Source organism: Tamandua tetradactyla, chromosome 13 (assembly GCF_023851605.1).
Source record: "Tamandua tetradactyla isolate mTamTet1 chromosome 13, mTamTet1.pri, whole genome shotgun sequence".
Lineage (NCBI taxonomy): Eukaryota > Metazoa > Chordata > Mammalia > Pilosa > Myrmecophagidae > Tamandua > Tamandua tetradactyla.
This window is the reverse complement of record NC_135339.1, coordinates 5,352,861-5,370,531: the sequence shown is the minus strand read 5'-3', so window position 1 is coordinate 5,370,531 and position 17,671 is coordinate 5,352,861. Positions and strand designations below refer to the sequence as shown.

The 17,671-nt window shown below is 38.6% G+C and overlaps 1 protein-coding gene across 2 annotated transcripts in view; it reads left to right on the top strand.

Moving 5' to 3' along the window:
- Positions 1 to 17,671, top strand: part of MARCHF8 (membrane associated ring-CH-type finger 8) — a 237,764-nt gene that overhangs the window by 18,495 nt on the left and 201,598 nt on the right. For both annotated transcript variants that reach the window (XR_013161352.1, XR_013161353.1), the window contains exons 2-3: positions 1,223 to 1,305; positions 6,420 to 10,784. The gene's annotated coding sequence lies outside the window, so the exon portion shown is untranslated. Of the gene's footprint in view, positions 1 to 1,222; positions 1,306 to 6,419 lie in introns of those variants that run through there.

Below are 17,671 nucleotides of genomic sequence, written 5' to 3'. Positions count from 1 at the left end.
ATCTTGATAAGTACTCAAAACTGTCAAGAGCATCATAAAAGAAGGAAAGTGTGTGAAATTGTCAGTCTAAAGGAGCCTACAGAGAACACGACAACTAAATGCACTGTGGTATACTGGATGGTGTGGGAAACTGCTTATGGCACCGGCAGTGTGCCGGCCATCTTGTGGTCTGATGCCATCTTAGGTACTAACTCAAGTTAAGTTTCTATCTCAAGTTACGTTTCTATTTCCTCACTTCTGCTCTGCCTTTCCCCAAAATCAGCTGACCAGCCTTGGCTGATCAGCCTTTCCCTGCTTAGTCTCTGCTGATTGGTTGCTTAACTGCAGGGTAATGCCCAACCTCTGCTGACGTTCGATACAAGTCACCTCCCCTTCCTTGCTGCATAAATACCCTGAATTTGCCCTCAATAAACGAGACTTGATCAGAATCCTGTCTTGTCTCCATTTTATGTGTCTTTTGTCCCCCTCCCTCCCTCAGGTCCAGGTTCGTCTGTCCCGCGGGTCGGGTCAGGATGGGATCCTAGGATAGTAAAGGGAAATTAGGTGAAAATCTTGGAAATTGGAATAAAGTACGGCTTTAATAATGTGCCAGTATTGGTTCATTAATTGTAATAAACATACCATAATAATGTAATAAGTTAATAGGGGATGGCGGGCCAAGGTGGCTAAGCAGGGAGGGTTCTCACCTACAGTGCCGGAGACCTGAGTTCTGTTTCATGTTAAAATTAAGAAAAAGATAATAGGGAAACTGTGAGTATGTTGGAACACACTGTAATATCTTAGAAATGTTTCTATAAAAATGTTCTAAAAATAGTTGATAAAAATAAAGTCTCAGATTCAGTAGATGCAGGAAGAAATGGAATAGCAGGTGCCTTAGTACCCATTTTTAATATGATAGGACAAGTCAACAGTGAAAAACAAAATTTTCAACAGATTTTTGTCAATGTTAAATGGGATAAATAGGGAATATGTTTTTCAAGTGTTTCTGATTCCTAAATCTGTAGAAAAATATAAAAAGTAGAAATTTTACATACTACATGCTTAGAGTCTGTCTAGTAAAATGCTGTCATTAAAATAAAATAACTGAAGAATCTTTACACTTGGGTCAAAGGAGAATTCTAGAATATATTGTTTTATATAACAACAGTTATATGTACTAATAAAGTTTGCAGAATTTTCTGTAAATACCAGGAAATTCATAGTGCTATATACTTTATTCTAGAAAGGCAGAAATATCTATTATGAAGAAAGAGAAATATACAAACTACAATTTAAAACTTGGGAAAAGGACTCAGAAAACCAAAGGTAAGAAAAAAAATGTTATTTAGGAAAAGAAAAATGAAAACCATAAATTGAATCAACTTGTACTTGTCTTGAGATTTCATCCAGATTCAAAACTTCTATATTACCTTAAGAAAGAAAAGTAAAAGTAGACATGAAAAGGGAAGTATATTTCAGAGGATTCTTAAAAATATGTTAAGAAAATATTGCAAAATGACTAGATCCACACACAGAAAGATTTTCTTTGAAACATTTCATTAAAACCTAGTATGCAGTCATTCATTAAGTATTAAGACTTTATTAGGTGTCAGACACTTTTTTTGAGTTTTTTATTAAACTGTATAATATATATTTCACATATACAAAGCAAAGAAAGAAAAATGCAATAATTTTCAAAGCACTCTTCAACACGTAGTTACAGGACAGATACCAGAGTTTGTCATGGGCTACCATACCATTCTCTTAGATTTTTCCTTCTAGCTGTTTCAGAATATAGGAGGTCAGAAGAAATAAGTATTTTCTTACCACATTCAACTTTTTTTTCTTTTTGGTGAAAAATAACATGAAAAAGCAATGAATTTCAAAGCAAAGCATGACACACAGTTGTAGAATGGAGTTCAGAGTTTGGTATGGGTTACAATTCAACAATTTTCGACTTTTACTTCTAGGTGCTCTAAGATAGTGTAGACTAAGAGAAATATCCATTCAATGATTCAGTCATATTTGTATGATTGATCCTACCCTCTCTGTATAACTCTACCATCACCTTTGATCTTTCTATCCCACTCTTTAGGGGTATTTGGGCAATGGTCATTCTAACTTTTTCATGTTAGAAGGGACTGTCAATGATATGGGGTAGGGAGATGGTACTTTCTGATGTTCTTGAGGAGCTGGGCCCTCAATGTTTCAGGACTTATCTGGTCCAGGGACCCATCTGGAGATTGTAGGTTTCAGAAAGTTGACCTAGTACGTGAAACTTTGTAGGATCTTATATATTGCTCTAGGTGTTCTTTAGGTTTGGCTGGAATGGTTTTGGTTGGAGTTTTGCAAATTGTAATAGATAGCTTTGTCTAACTGAAGTTTGAGTTAGAGTGACCTCAAGTGTCCTCTCCATTCTATTTAAACTCTCAGACACTGATACTTTATTAGTTAGACTTCTTTACCCCCTTTCAGTCAGGATGGAATTGTTGATCCCACTGTGCCATGGCTGGACTCATCCCTGGGAGTCATCTCCTATGCTGCCAGGGAGACTTTGACCACTGGATGTCATGTCTCACGTAGCAGCGAGGGCAATGATTTCACTTACTGAGTTGGGCTTAGAGACTGAGATCATATGTGAGCAACAAAAGAGGTCCTCCAGAAGTAACTTTTAGGCATACATATAAGTAGGCTAAGCTTTTCTGCTACCTACATAAGCTTCACATGAGTAAGCCTCAAGATCAAGGGCTTGGCCTATGGATATGGATGTCCCTAATGTTTGACAGAGTATCGGGATTCCCTGATGGTAAACTTTGATAGTTCCATATTTTTTCTCCCATCCCTCAAGGGACTTTGCCAATACTTTTTGATTATCTGCTTTATATATTCTAGGATGTATGTAGGCATTACTTTAAACTATACAGAATTAAAGGCTCTCATTCTTAATCTGGGCTCCTGTGTTCCATTTGTTCAAATGAGCTGTCCAGACAGTTTGAGTAAGATTATATGTTGCAGAAAATTTAGGTTCCAGACAAAATAAACCTTCCATCCTTTGGTATCAAAGAGTAGGTGTGGTTCTAAAATATAGATACTCTTCCTTACCCCTGTGTTCTGAATTACCTTAATCCTGACCTGATCAGCTTCGCTCTTGTCTCTAAATACCAGGTTGTAGATTGTTCTAGTTTGCTAGCTGCCAGAATGCAATATACCAGAAACAGAACGGCTTTTAAAAAGGGGAATTTAATAAGTTGCTAGTTTACAGTTCTAAGGCTGAGAAAATGTCTCAATTAAAACAAGTCTATAAAAATGTCCAATCAAAGGTATCCGTCCAGGGAATGATACCTTGGTTCAAGAAGGCCGATGAAATTCAGGGTTTCTCTCTCAAGTGAGAAGGCACATGGCAAACACAGTCAGGGCTTCTCTCTCAGCTGGAAGGGTACATGGTGAACACAGCGTCATCTCCTAGCTTTCTCTCCTGGCTTCCCGTTTCATGAAGCTCCCAGGGAGGCGTTATCCTTCTTCATTTCCAAAGGTTGCTGGCTCATGGACTCTCTGCTTCATGGTGCTGCAGCATTCTCTGCTCTCTCCAAATCTCGCTCTTAATCTCCCAAAATGTTTCCTCTTTTATAGGACTTCAGAAACTAATCAAGACCCACCCAAATGGGTGGAGACACATCTCCTCTAATCCAGTTTAACAAGCAGTCTTGATTGGGTTACATCTCCAGGGAGATGACTTAATTACATACAGTATTGAATAGGGATTATTCTGCCTTTATGAAATGGGATTTAGATTAAAACATGGATTTTCTAGGGGACATACATCCTTTCAAACCAGCACATAGATATAAAACAGCCTCTCGAAATCCAGAAATAATAATTACCACTGTGGCCTAACTGAGTCTGCTATACGAGTTTACAATCTAGGCCCCTGTTTTCTTATAAGCATTTTCTAAAGGAGACCATACAATAGTTGTTCTTTCATTTCTGCTTATTTTATTTTGCCTCAGCAAATGTCCCACAGGTTCATTCACATTTTTGCATGCCTCACGACTTCCTTCCTTTTTGTAGCAGCACAATATTTAACCATATGTATATATATTTCACCATCATTTGCCAATCAGTCAGTGCATCCTTCAGCCACCTGCATTCGTTGGGCATTATGTATAATGCCCAAAGTCCACAATCTGTCAACACTCTCAATTTTAGATAATGTCATCGTTCCCAAGAGAAAAATAATCAATAAACATATCCTCACCAAATACGAAATCTAAACTTCCCCTTAACTCTTGTACCTCCCCCAATTATTTACCCCTGCTGTTGCTGTGGTATTGCTGATGTTTTCCTGTTAAACATAGCCCATAGCATACAATAGCCATTTTCCCTCTGCACCCTGGACTTAAGCAAATGCTCTTTGTACACGAATCATACCTTTGAAGTAGTTCTTGTAAGAACTTATTTATCTTTCTAGTATTAATCAGTGGGACACATAGATCTATACAACCCTTTTCAATCTTTTTTACCTTCAGTGTAGTACTCTTCTTGGAGAACCACCTTCACTTCTATTTATTCCCTTACATTTGTCTTCAACCTCATAAGCTAACCATTCACCCATCTTTAGCTTCTATGTATCTCTAAGTCCCCTATATTCTGTATCATAAGCCTCTGATTTTACCTTTACCATAGTCATAAAAGTGGAGTCATACAGTATCCTTTTGTGTCTGACTTATTTCACTCAGCATTATGTCCTCAAGAATCATCCATCTTGTCATGTGCTTCAGGACATCATTTCATCTTACTGCTGTATAATATTCCATTGTATGTATATAAGGCATTTTGTTAATCCACTGTTCTGTTGATGGGCATTTGGGTTATGTCCATCTTTTGGCGGTTGTGAATAATGCTGCTATGAACGTTGATGTGCAAATGTCTGTTTCTATCATTGCTTTCAGCTTTTCTGGGTATATACCATAGTGTTCTTGCTGGGTCATAGGGCCACTTGATATTGTGTTTCCTAAGGAACTGCCAAACTGTCTTCCATAGCAGCTGTACTATTATATATTCCCACCAGCAGTGCATACGTGTCCTAATTAAATAAGTGTCCACATCCTCTCCAACATTTAGTTTCCTGTTCATTTAATAGTAGCTGTTCTTATAGATGTGAGGTGGTATCTCATTGTAGTCTTGATCTGCATTTCTCTTATACCTAATGAAAATGAGCATCTCTTCAAGTGCTTTTTAGCCATCTGTATTTGCTCTTCAGAAATACGCCTCTTCACATCTCTAGCCACTCCCCCCCCCCTTTTTTTTTTGCATGGACAGGCACTGGGAATCAAACCTCGGTCTCCTGCACGGCAGGCGAGAATTCTGCCACTGACCCACCATCGTACTACCCCTTCAGCCCATTTTATAATTGGGTTGTTTCTCCCTTTGTTGTTCAGTTGTATGATTTCTTTATGTATATAGGATATCAAACCTTTGTCCCATGTGTGATTTTCAAATATTTTCTTCCATTGAGATAGCAGCCTCTTCACATTTTTGAGAGTCGTGTGAGGTGCAGAAGCATTTGATTTTGAGGAGTTTCCATTCATCTATTTTTTGTTGTTGTTGTTGCTTATACTTTGGGTATAAAGTTTAGGAAGCAACCTCCTATTACTGGGTCTTGAAGATGTTTCACTACATTTTCTTCTAGACACTTTAAGGTCCTAGTTTTTACATTTAGGTGTTTGATCTACTTGGAGTTAATTTTTGTATAGGGTGTAAGGTAGGGATCCTCTTTCATTCTCTTTGCTATTGATATCCAGTTCTTCCATCCCCAATTATTGAAAAGACTATTTTGTCCCAATGCAGAGGATTTGGGGTGCCTTGTCAAAAATCAGTTTCCTATAGATTTGGTGGTCTATTTCTGCACTTTTGATTCGATTCCACTGGTCAATGCTTCTGTCTTTGTGCTAGTACCATCCTGTTTTGACCATTGTGGCTTTATAATAGGTGTTAAAGTCAGGGGCTGTTAATCCTCCCACTTTGTTCTTCTTTTTTTAGGATGCTTTTAGCTATTCGGGGTCTCTTTCCTTTTCCAGGTAAATTTGGTAGTTAGCTTTTCGAAATCTTCAAAGTAGGTTGTTGGAATTTTGATTGGTACTATGTTGAGTCTGTAAATCAATTTGGGGAGAATTGATATCTTAATTATATTTAGCCTTCTTGTCCATGAGCGGGGAATGTCTTTCCACCTATTTAGATCTCCTTTAGCAATGTTATGTAGTTTTGTGTGTACAAGTTCTTTATGTCCCTAGTTAAGTTCATTCCTAAATATTTGATTCTTTTAGTTGCTATTTTGAATGAAATTTTTTCCTTAACTGATTCCTCAGCTAGATCATTGCTTGTGTATAGAAATCTTACTGATATTTGCACATTAATTTTTTTTTTTTTTTTTTTTTTTTAAGGGAGGAAGGGAAGGAAAGACAGAGAGAAGGAAAGAAGGATGGAAGGAAGGAAGGAAGAGAAACATCTTTAAACATTTTCTTGTTTTATTATATTTTGTTTGTTTGTTTGTTTTTTACATGGGCTGGGGCCGGGAATCGAACCGAGGTCCTCCGGCATGGCAGGCAAGCACTCTTGCCCGCTGAGCCACCGCGGCCCGCCTGCACATTAATTTTATATCCTGCTATCTTGCTGAATTTGTTTATTAGCTCAAGTAACTTTGCTGTAGATTTCTCAGAATGTTCCAATATAGTATCAAATCATCTGCAAATAATGGGAGTTTTACTTTGTCCTTTCCTATTTGGATGCCTTTTATTTCTTTATCCTGCCTGATTGCTACAGCTGGAACTTCTAGCAAAATGTTGAATAATAGTGGTGACAGTGGGCATCCTTTTCTTGCACCTGTTCTTAGGGGGATCATTTCTCTCCATTGAGTATGATGCTGGCTATCAGTTTTTCATTTATTCCCTTTCTCATTTTGAGGTAGTTACCTTTGATTCCTGTCTTTTGGAGGGTGAATTTTGTTGAATGCTTTTGCAGCATCAATCAAGATGATTATGTGATTTTTCCTCTTTCAATTTGTTTCTGTGCTGTATTACATTAATTGATGTTTTTGTGTTGAACCATCCTTCCATTCCTGGTATAAACCCCACTTGGTTTTGGTGTATAATTCTTTTAATGTGTTCTTGGGTTTGATTTGCTAATGTTTTACTGAGAATTTTTGCATCTATGTTCTTTATGGAGATTGGCTATAGTTTTTCTTTCTTATAGCATCTTTACCGGTTTTGGTATTAAAATGATATTAGCTTCATAAAATGAGTTAGGTAGAGTTCCTCTTTCCTCAGTTTTTTGGACAAGTTTGAGTAGGATTGGTGTTAGTTCTTTCTGGAATGTTGGTGTTAGTTCTTTTTGGAATGTTTGATAAAATTTCCCTATGAAGCCGTCTGGCCCTGGGCTTTTCTTTGTAGGAATATATTTTTGTTAATTTAAAAAAAATTTTTTGAATACCGAAAAACACCAAACAAATGCAAACTTTCATAATTTTTGACCATTCCATTCTACATATATAATCAGATAGTTGCATATTGATCATCATGATCATTTCTTGAAACATTTGCATCTATTCAGAAAAAGAAATAAAAAGAAAACAGAAAAAAATTCATGCATACCATACCCCCTCCTCCTCCCCCTCCCCATTCCCTGAAGGGGACTTTGCAAATACATTTTTATTCACAGCATTTCACTCTAAATTTATTTTAACATTTGTTCTCCCTATTATTCATCTTTATTCCATATGTTTTATTCATCTGTTGGTAAGGTAGATAAAAGGAGCATCAAACACAAGATTTTCACAATCACACAGTCACATTGTGAAAGCTGTATCATTATACAATCATCTTCAAGAAACATGGCTACTGGAACACAGCTCCACATTTTCAGGCAGATCCTTCCAGCCTCTCCATTACATCTTGACTAACAAGGTGATATCTACTTAATGCGTAAGAATAACCTCCAGGATAACCTCTCGACTCTGTTTGGAATCTCTCAGCCATTGACACTTTATTTTATCTCATTTCACTCTTCCCCCTTTTGGTCGAGAAGGTTTTCTCAGTTCCCTGATGCTGAGTCTTAGCTCATTTTAGGGGTTTTCTCAATCCCTTGATGCTGACTCTCAACTCATTCCAGGATTTCTGTCCAACATTGCCAGGAAGGTCCACACCCCTCGGAGTCATATCCCACATAGACAGGGGAGGGTAGTGAGTTTGCCTGTTGTGTTGGCTGGAGAGAGAGGCCACATCTGAGCAACAGAAGAGGTTCTCTTGGGGGTGACTCTTAGGACTAATTTTAAGTAGGCATGACCTATCCTTTCTGGGGTTAAGTTTCATATGAACAAACCCCAAGACTGGGGGCTCAGCCTGTAACTTTGGTTGTCCACACTGCTTGTGAGAATATTAAGAATTCAACTTGGGGAAGTTAAATTTTCCCCCATTCACAGCATTCCCTGAAGGGGACTTTACAAAAACTTTTTTATTCAGTGTTCAAATCCCTCTGGGATTTATCAGAGCATCACTCTGGAAAAACCAACAAAATCTCATGTCCTACTCAAAGTTCCACGTACTTATGGTGTTCAATTAAGTTGTCTACATAAGTTATATTAGGAAATGCACTAGTCAAAATATAAATTGTCTACATAAGTTATATTAGGAAATGCACTAGTCAAAATATAAGTTTTGTATGAAATAAACCTTGGCTTTAGTCTCACACATAAGGTAAAATTTTAAAATATTAATTACCATCTATTTTCAACACCCTGCAGTAATGACGTTCCTTTGTTTGTCCTCATCCAAAAACATTTTTTTAATTTGTATATTTAGTCACTATCATTATACTCTCTAGGTGTTCCTAGATTACACCATCTCAGTCTTTATCGTCTTTCTTTCTGATTTCATTTGTGCCCCCAGACCTCTTCCCTCTACCATTCTCACATTCAGCTTCAGTCAGTGTTCTAACATTATTGTATTACAGTTAGGTAGTATTGTGCTGTCCATTTCTGAGTTTCTACATTCAGTCCTGTTGCACAATCTGTATCCCTTCAGCTGCAATTATCCAATATCTTACCCTTTTTCTATCTCCTGATGGTTTCTGTTACCAATGAAATTCTCCAAGTTTATTCAGTAATGTCAGTTCATATCAGTGAGACCATACAGCATTTGTCGTTTTGTTTCTGGCTAATCTCACTCAGCATAATGTCCTTAAGCTCCATCCATGCTGTTATATTCTTCATAACTTTATTCTGTTTTACAGCTGCATAATATTCCATCGTATGTATATACCACAGTTTGTTTAGCCACTCGTCTGCTGATTGACATTTTGGCTGTTTCCATCTCTTCACAATTGTAAATAATGCTGCTATAAACACGGGTGTGCAAATGTCCGCTTGTGTCCTTGCCCTCATGTCCTCTGAGTAGATACCTAGCAATGGTATTGCTGGGTCGTATGGCAATTCTATATTTAGCTTTTTGAGGAACCGCCAAACTGCCTTCCACAGTGGTTGCACCATTTGACATTCCCACCAACAGTGGATAAGTGTGCCTCTTTCTCCACATCCTCTCCCACACTAGTCAGTTTCTGATTTATTGATAATGACCATTCTGGTGAGTGTGAGATGATATCTCATTGTGGTTTTGATTTGCATGTCTCTAATAGCCACTGAAGTTCAGAATCTCTTCATGTGCCTTTTGGCCATTTTATTTCCTCTTCTGAGAAGTGTCTGTTCAAGTCTTTTTCCCATTTTGTAATTGGGTTGGCTGTCTTTTTGTTGTTGAGTTGAACAATCTCTTTATTCTGGATACTAGACCTTTGTCTGATATATCATTTCCAAATATTGTCTCCCATTGTGTAGGCTGTCTTTTTACTTTCTTCACGAAGTTCTTTGATGCACAAAAGTGTTTAACTTTAAGGAGTTACCATTTATTTCTTTCTTTCTTCAATGCTCTTTGGGTCTAGGAAACCGACTCCTAGTATAAGATTTATGAGATACTTCCCTACATTTTCTTCTAACAGTTTTATGGTCTTAGATCTAATGTTTCGGTCTTTGATTCATTTTGAGTTAATTTTTCTATAGGGTGTGAGACACGGGTCCTCTTTCATTCTTTTGCATATAGATATCCAGTTCTCTAGGCACCATTTATTAAAGAGACTGTTCTGTCCCACGTGAGTTGGCTTGACTGCCTTATCAAAGATCAATTGTCCATAGATGAGAGGGTCTATATCTGAACACACTATCATATTCCATTCGTAACTATTATCTGTCTTCATGCCAGTATCATGCTGTTTTGACCACTGTAGTTTCATAATACACCTTAAAGTCAGGTAGCATGAGACCTCCAACTTCACTTTTTTTCCTTGGGATACTTTTAGCTATTTGGGGCACCCTGCCCTTCCAGATAAATTTGGTTATTGGTTTTTCTGTTTCTGAAAAGTAAGTTTTTGTGATTTTAATTGGTGTTACATTGAATCTGTAGATCAAGTTAGGTAAAATTGACATCTTAACTATATTTAGTCTTCTAATCCATGAACACGGTATGCCCTTCCATCTATTTAGGTCTTCTTTGATTTCTTTTTTTTTTTTTTTTCACCTATTGAAGGTATTGCATCTTGAGTTTTATTCATGCAAATCAGACTAGGATACAATCTAAGAGATAGATACTGTATTTAACTGGATTCTTCTTCCTCAGTCTCTGCAGTGTGCACTTCGTAGGGATCTCATTTGAGGATTTTGACTTTCTTCTTTTTTTTTTTTTTATTAATTAAAAAAAATTAACTAACACAACATTAGAAATCAATCCATTCTACATATGCAATCAGTAATTCTTAATATCGTCACATAGGTGTATGGTCATCATTTCTCAGTACTTATGCATCGATTTAGAGAAAGAAATAGCACGACAACAGAAAAAGAAATAAAGTGATAACACAGAGAAAACACAAATAGAAATAAAAACTACAAAAATATATAAGAGAAAGAAAAAAAAAACAAAAAAAAACTATAGATCAGATGCAGCTTCATTCAGCGTTCCAACATAATTACATTACAGTTAGGCAGTATTTTTTTTTTTTTTTTTTAGACATCATACCATTCTACATATGCAATCAGTAATTCTTAACATCATCACATAGATGCATGTGATCTATGATGCATCGTTTCTTAGTACATTTGCATCGGTTTAGAAGAACTAGCAGTATAACAGAAGAAAATATAGAATGTTAATATAGAGAAAAAAAATAAAAGTAATAATAATAAGAACAAAACAAACAAAACAAAACAAAGCAAGAACCTATCGCTCGGATGCAGCTTCGTTCAGTATTTTAACATGATTACTTTACAATTAGGTATTATTGTGCTGTCCATTTTTGAGTTTTTGTATCTAGTCCTGTTGCGCAGTCTGTATTCCATCAGCTCCAATTACCCATTATCTTACCCTGTTTCTAACTCCTGCTGACCTCTGTTACCAGTGACATATTCCAAGTTTATTCTCGAGTGTCGATTCACATCATTGGGACCATACAGTATTTGTCTTTTAGTTTTTGGCTAGACTCACTCAGCATAATGTTCTCTAGGTCCATCCATGTTATTACATGCTTCATAAGTTTATCCTGCCTTAAAGCTGCATAATATTCCATCGTATGTATATACCACAGTTTGTTTAGCCACTCATCTGTTCATGGACATTTTGGCTGTTTCCATCTCTTTGCAATTGTAAATAACGCTGCTATAAACATTGGTGTGCAAATGTCTGTTTGAGTTTTTGCCCTTAATTCCTTTGAGTAGATTCCCAGCAATGGTATTGCTGGGTCGTATGGCAATTCTATATTCAGCTTTTTGAGGAACCGCCAAACTGCCTTCCACAGTGGTTGCACCATTTGGCATTCCCACCAACAGTGGATAAGTGTGCCTCTTTCACCGCATCCTCTCCAGCACTTGTCATTTTCTGTTTTGTTGATAATGGCCATTCTGGTGGGTGTGAGATGATATCTCATTGTGGTTTTGATTTGCATTTCTCTAATGGCCAGGGACATTGAGCATCTCTTCATGTGTCTTTTGGCCATTTGTATTTCCTCCTCTGAGAGGTGTCTATTCAAGTCTTTTTCCCATTTTGTAATTGGGTTGGCTATCTTTTTTTGTTGAGTTGAACAATCTCATTATAAATTCTGGATACTAGACCTTTATCTGATATGTCGTTTCCAAATATTGATTCCCATTGTGTAGGCTGTCTTTCTACTTTCTTGATGAAGTTCTTTGATGCACAAAAGTGTTTAATTTTGAGGAGTTCCCATTTATTTATTTCCTTCTTCAGTGCTCTTGCTTTAGGTGTAAGGTCCATAAAACCGCCTCCAATTGTAAGATTCATAAGATATCTCCCTACATTTTCCTCTAACTGTTCTATGGTCTTAGACCTAATGTTTAGATCTTTGATCCATTTTGAGTTAACTTTTGTGTAGGGTGTGAGATATGGGTCTTCTTTCATTCTTTTGCATATGGATATCCAGTTCTCTAGGCACCATTTATTGAAGAGACTGTTCTGTCCCAGGTGAGTTGGCTTGACTGTCTTATCAAAGATCAAATGTCCATAGATGAGAGGGTCTATATCTGAGCACTCTATTCAATTCCATTGGTCGATATATCTATCTTTATGCCAATACCATGCTGTTTTGACCACTGTGGCTTCATAATATGCCTTAAAGTCAGGCAGTGCAAGACCTCCAGCTTCGTTTTTTTTCCTCAAGATGTTTTTAGCAATTCGGGGCACCCTGCCCTTCCAGATAAATTTGCTTATTGGTTTTTCTATTTCTGAAAAATACGTTGTTGGGATTTTGATTGGTATTGCATTGAATCTGTAAATCAATTTAGGTAGGATTGACATCTTAACTATATTTAGTCTTCCAATCCATGAACACGGTATGCCCTTCCATCTGTTTAGGTCTTCTGTGATTTCTTTTAGCAGTTTTTTGTAGTTTTCTTTATATAGGTTTTTTGTCTCTTTAGTTAAATTTATTCCTAGGTATTTAATTCTTTTAGTTGCAATTGTAAATGGGATTCGTTTCTTGATTTCCCCCTCCACTTGTTCATTGCTAGTGTATAGAAATGCTACAGATTTTTGAATGTTGATCTTGTAACCTGCTACTTTGCTGTACTCATTTATTAGCTCTAGTAGTTTTGTTGTGGATTTTTCCGGGCTTTCGACGTATATTATCATATCATCTGCAAACAGTGATAGTTTTACTTCTTCCTTTCCAATTTTGATGCCTTGTATTTCTTTTTCTTGTCTAATTGCTCTGGCTAGAACCTCCAACACAATGTTAAATAATAGTGGTGATAGTGGACATCCTTGTCTTGTTCCTGATCTTAGGGGGAACGTTTTCAATTTTTCCCCATTAAGGATGATATTAGCTGTGGGTTTTTCATACATTCCCTCTATCATTTTAAGGAAGTTCCCTTGTATTCCTATCCTTTGAAGTGTTTTCAACAGGAAAGGATGTTGAATCTTGTCAAATGCCTTCTCTGCATCAATTGAGATGATCATGTGATTTTTCTGCTTTGATTTGTTGATATGGTGTATTACATTAATTGATTTTCTTATGTTGAACCATCCTTGCATACCTGGGATGAATCCTACTTGGTCATGATGAATAATTCTTTTAATGTGTTGTTGGATACGATTTGCTAGAATTTTATTGAGGATTTTTGCATCTATATTCATTAGAGAGATCGGCCTGTAGTTTTCTTTTCTTGTAATATCTTTGCCTGGTTTTGGTATGAGGGTAATGTTGGCGTCATAGAATGAATTAGGTAGTTTTCCCTCCACTTTGATTTTTTTGAAGAGTTTGAGGAGAGTTGGTACTAATTCTTTCTGGAATGTTTGATAGAATTCACATGTGAAGCCATCTGGTCCTTGACTTTTCTTTTTAGGAAGCTTTTGAATGACTGCTTCAATTTCTTTACTTGTGATTGGTTTGTTGAGGTCATCTATGTCTTCTTGAGTCAAAGTTGGTTGTTCATGTCTTTCCAGGAACCCGTCCATTTCATCTAAATTGTTGTATTTATTAGCGTAAAGTTGTTCATAGTATCCTGTTATTACCTCCTTTATTTCTGTGAGGTCAGTAGTTATGTCTCCTCTTCCATTTCTGATCTTATTTATTTGCATCCTCTCTCTTCTTCTTTTTGTCAATCTTGCTAAGGGCCCATCAATCTTATTGATTTTCTCATAGAACCAACTTCTGGCCTTATTGATTTTCTCTATTGTTTTCAATTTCATTTATTTGTGCTCTAATCTTTGTTATTTCTTTCCTTTTGCTTGCTTTGGGGTTAGCTTGCTGTTCTTTCTCCAGTTCTTCCAAATGGATAGTTAATTCCTGAATTTTTGCCATTTCTTCTTTTCTGATATAGGCATTTAGAGCAATAAATTTCCCTCTTAGCACTGCCTTTGCTGTGTCCCATAAGTTTTGATATGTTGTGTTTTCATTTTCATTCGCCTCGTGGTATTTGCCAATTTCTCTAGCAATTTCTTCTTTGACCCAGTCGTTGTTTAGGAGTGTGTTGTTGAGCCTCCACGTATTTGTGAATTTTCTGGCACTCTGCCTATTATTGATTTCCAACATCATTCCTTTATGGTCCGAGAAAGTGTTGTGTAAGATTTCAATCTTTTTAAATTTGTTAAGACTTGCTTTGTGACCCAGCATATGGTCTATCTTTGAGAATGATCCATGAGCACTTGAGAAAAAGGTGTATCCTGCTGTTGTGGGATGTAATGTCCTATAAATGTCTATTAAGTCTAGTTCATTTATAGTAATATTCAGATTCTCTATTTCTTTGTTGATCCTCTGTCTAGGTGTTCTGTCCATTGATGAGAGTGGTGAGTAGAAGTCTCCAACTATTATGGTATATGAGTCTATTTCCCTTTTCAGTGTTTGCAGTATATTCCTCACGTATTTTGGGGCATTCTGATTCGGTGCGTAAATATTTATGATTGTTATGTCTTCTTGTTTAATTGTTCCTTTTATTAGTATATAATGTCCTTTGTCTCTTTTAACTGTTTTACATTTGAAGTCTAATTTGTTGGATATTAGTATAGCCACTCCTGCTCTTTTTCTGGTTGTTATTTGCATGAAATATCTTTTCCCAACCTTTCACTTTCAACCTATGTTTATCTTTGGGTCTAAGATGTGTTTCCTGTAGACAGCATATAGAAGGATCCTGTTTTTTAATCCATTCTGCCAATCTATGTCTTTTGATTGGGGAATTCAGTCCATTGACATTTAGTGTTATTACTGTTTGGATAATATTTTCCTCTAACATTTTGCCTTTTGTATTATATATATCATATCTGATTTTCCTTCTTTCTACACTCTTTTCCATATCTCTCTCTTCTGTCTTTTTGTGTCTGACTCTAGTGCTCCCTTTAGTATTTCTTGCAGAGCTGGTCTCTTGGTCACAAATTCTTTCAGTGACTTTTTGTCTGAGAATGTTTTAATTTCTCCCTCATTTTTGAAGGATAATTTTGCTGGATATAGGAGTCTTGGTTGGCAGTTTTTCTCTTTTAGTATTTTAAATATATCATCCCACTGTCTTCTAGCTTCCATGGTTTCTGCTGAGAAATCTACACAAAGTCTTATTGGGTTTCCCTTGTATGTAATGGATTGTTTTTCTCTTGCTGCTTTCAAGATCTTCTCTTTCTCTTTGACCTCTGACATTCTAACTAGTAAGTGTCTTGGAGAACGCCTATTTGGGTCTAATCTCTTTGGGGTGCGCTGCACTTCTTGTATCTGTAATTTTAGGTCTTTCATAAGAGTTGGGAAATTTTCAGTGATAATTTCTTCCATTAGTTTTTCTCCTCCTTTTCCCTTCTCTTCTCCTTCTGGGACACCCACAACACGTATATTTGTGCGGTTCATATTGTCCTTGAGTTCCCTGATACCCTGTTCAAATTTTTCCATTCTTTTCCCTATAGTTTCTGTTTCTTTTTGGAATTCAGATGTTCCATCCTCCAAATCACTAATTCTATCTTCTGTCTCTTTAAATCTATCATTGTAGCTATCCATTATTTTTTCTATGTTTGCTACTTTATCCTTCACTTCCATAAGTTCTGCGATTTGTTTTTTCAGTTTTTCTATTTCTTCTTTATGTTCAGCCCATGTCCTCTTCATGTCCTCCCTCAATTTATCGATTTCATTTTTGAAGAGGTTTTCCATTTCTGTTCGTATATTCAGCATTAGTTGTCTCAGCTCTTGTGTCTCATTTGAGCTATTGGTTTGTTCCTTTGACTGAGCCATATTCTCAATCTTTTGAGCGTGGACAGTTATCTTCTGCTGCTGGCGTCTGGGCATTTATTCAGATTTCTCTTGGTGTTGGACCCAGCAAGGTTGTAATATTTTTCTGTGAAATCTCTGGGATCTGTTTTTCTTATCTTGCCCAGTATGTGGCGCACGTGGCACACGTTTGTCTCAAGTGTTTGGAATGGGTCTCCCCCAGTCACCAATCTCCGTGGCCTGGGGATTTCGGGTCCAATTCTCTCCGTTGGTTCAGGGGCCGCGCGTGGTTGGAGCGTCAGCTGCCGCGGCTTGAGGGGACCCTGTGGCTGGTTGTGGGCCGCAGCGGGCCTGGGGGATTCCCCACCGGACCAGGAAGCCTCCCGTCGGGGGGGGGCTACCGTGGCTTGGATAGCCCTCCTATCCGAGACTCGTATCCGCGGACTCGAAGCAGAAACTCGAAGCCGCCCGCAAAAGAGGGGTGCCGCCTGCCTCGGCTTGGGAAACTTGCTTCTCCAATACTCTCAGCCGGCCCGGAAAGGAGGGAGGGAGTAGCTCGGACCACCGCAGCTGCCGCTGATCGGGAAATCACGCGCCGCTCGGGGGTCTCACCGCAGCCGAGTCTCGCAGTCAGTCTAGCCAGCCCAGACTTTGGATAGCCCTCTGATCTGAGATTCGTAGCCGCGGACTCAATGCCGAGACTCGAAGCCGCCCGCAGAAGAAGGGCGCCGCCTGCCTCGGCTTGGGAAACTTGCTTCTCCGATACTCTCAGCCGGCCCGGGAAGGAGGGAGGGATTAGCTCGGACCGCCGCAGCTGCGGCTGCTCGGCAAATCACGTGCTGCTCGGGGGTCTCGCCGCAGCCAAGAGTCGCTGTCAGACTTGCCAGCCCAGACTTTGGAATGCCCTCTGATCCGAGACTCGTAGCTGCGGACTCGAAGCCGAGACTCGAAGCCGCCCACAAAAGTGTGGCGCCGGCCGCCTTGGCTGGGAAGCTTGTCTCTCCGAGTCTCTCAGCCAGCCCGGGAAGGAGGGAGGGATTAGCTCGGACCGCCGCAGCTGCGGCCGCTCGGGGGTCTCGCCGCAGCCAAGTCTCGCAGTCAGACTTGCCAGCCCAGACTTTGGATAGCCCTCTGATGCGAGACTCGTAGTCGCGGACTCGAAGCCGAGACTCGAAGCCACCCGCAAAAGTGTGGCGCCGGCCGCCTTGGCTGGGAAGCTTGTCTCTCCGCGTCCCTCAGCCAGCCCGGGAAGGAGGGAGGGATTAGCTCGGACCGCCGCAGCTGCGGCTGCTCGGGAAATCGCCCGCCGCTCGGGGATCTCACTCACCGCAGCCGAGTTTCGCAGTCAGACTAACCAGCCCAGACTGGGTTACGCTGTGTGTCCATTCCCTGTTGTAGCCCCGGGAGC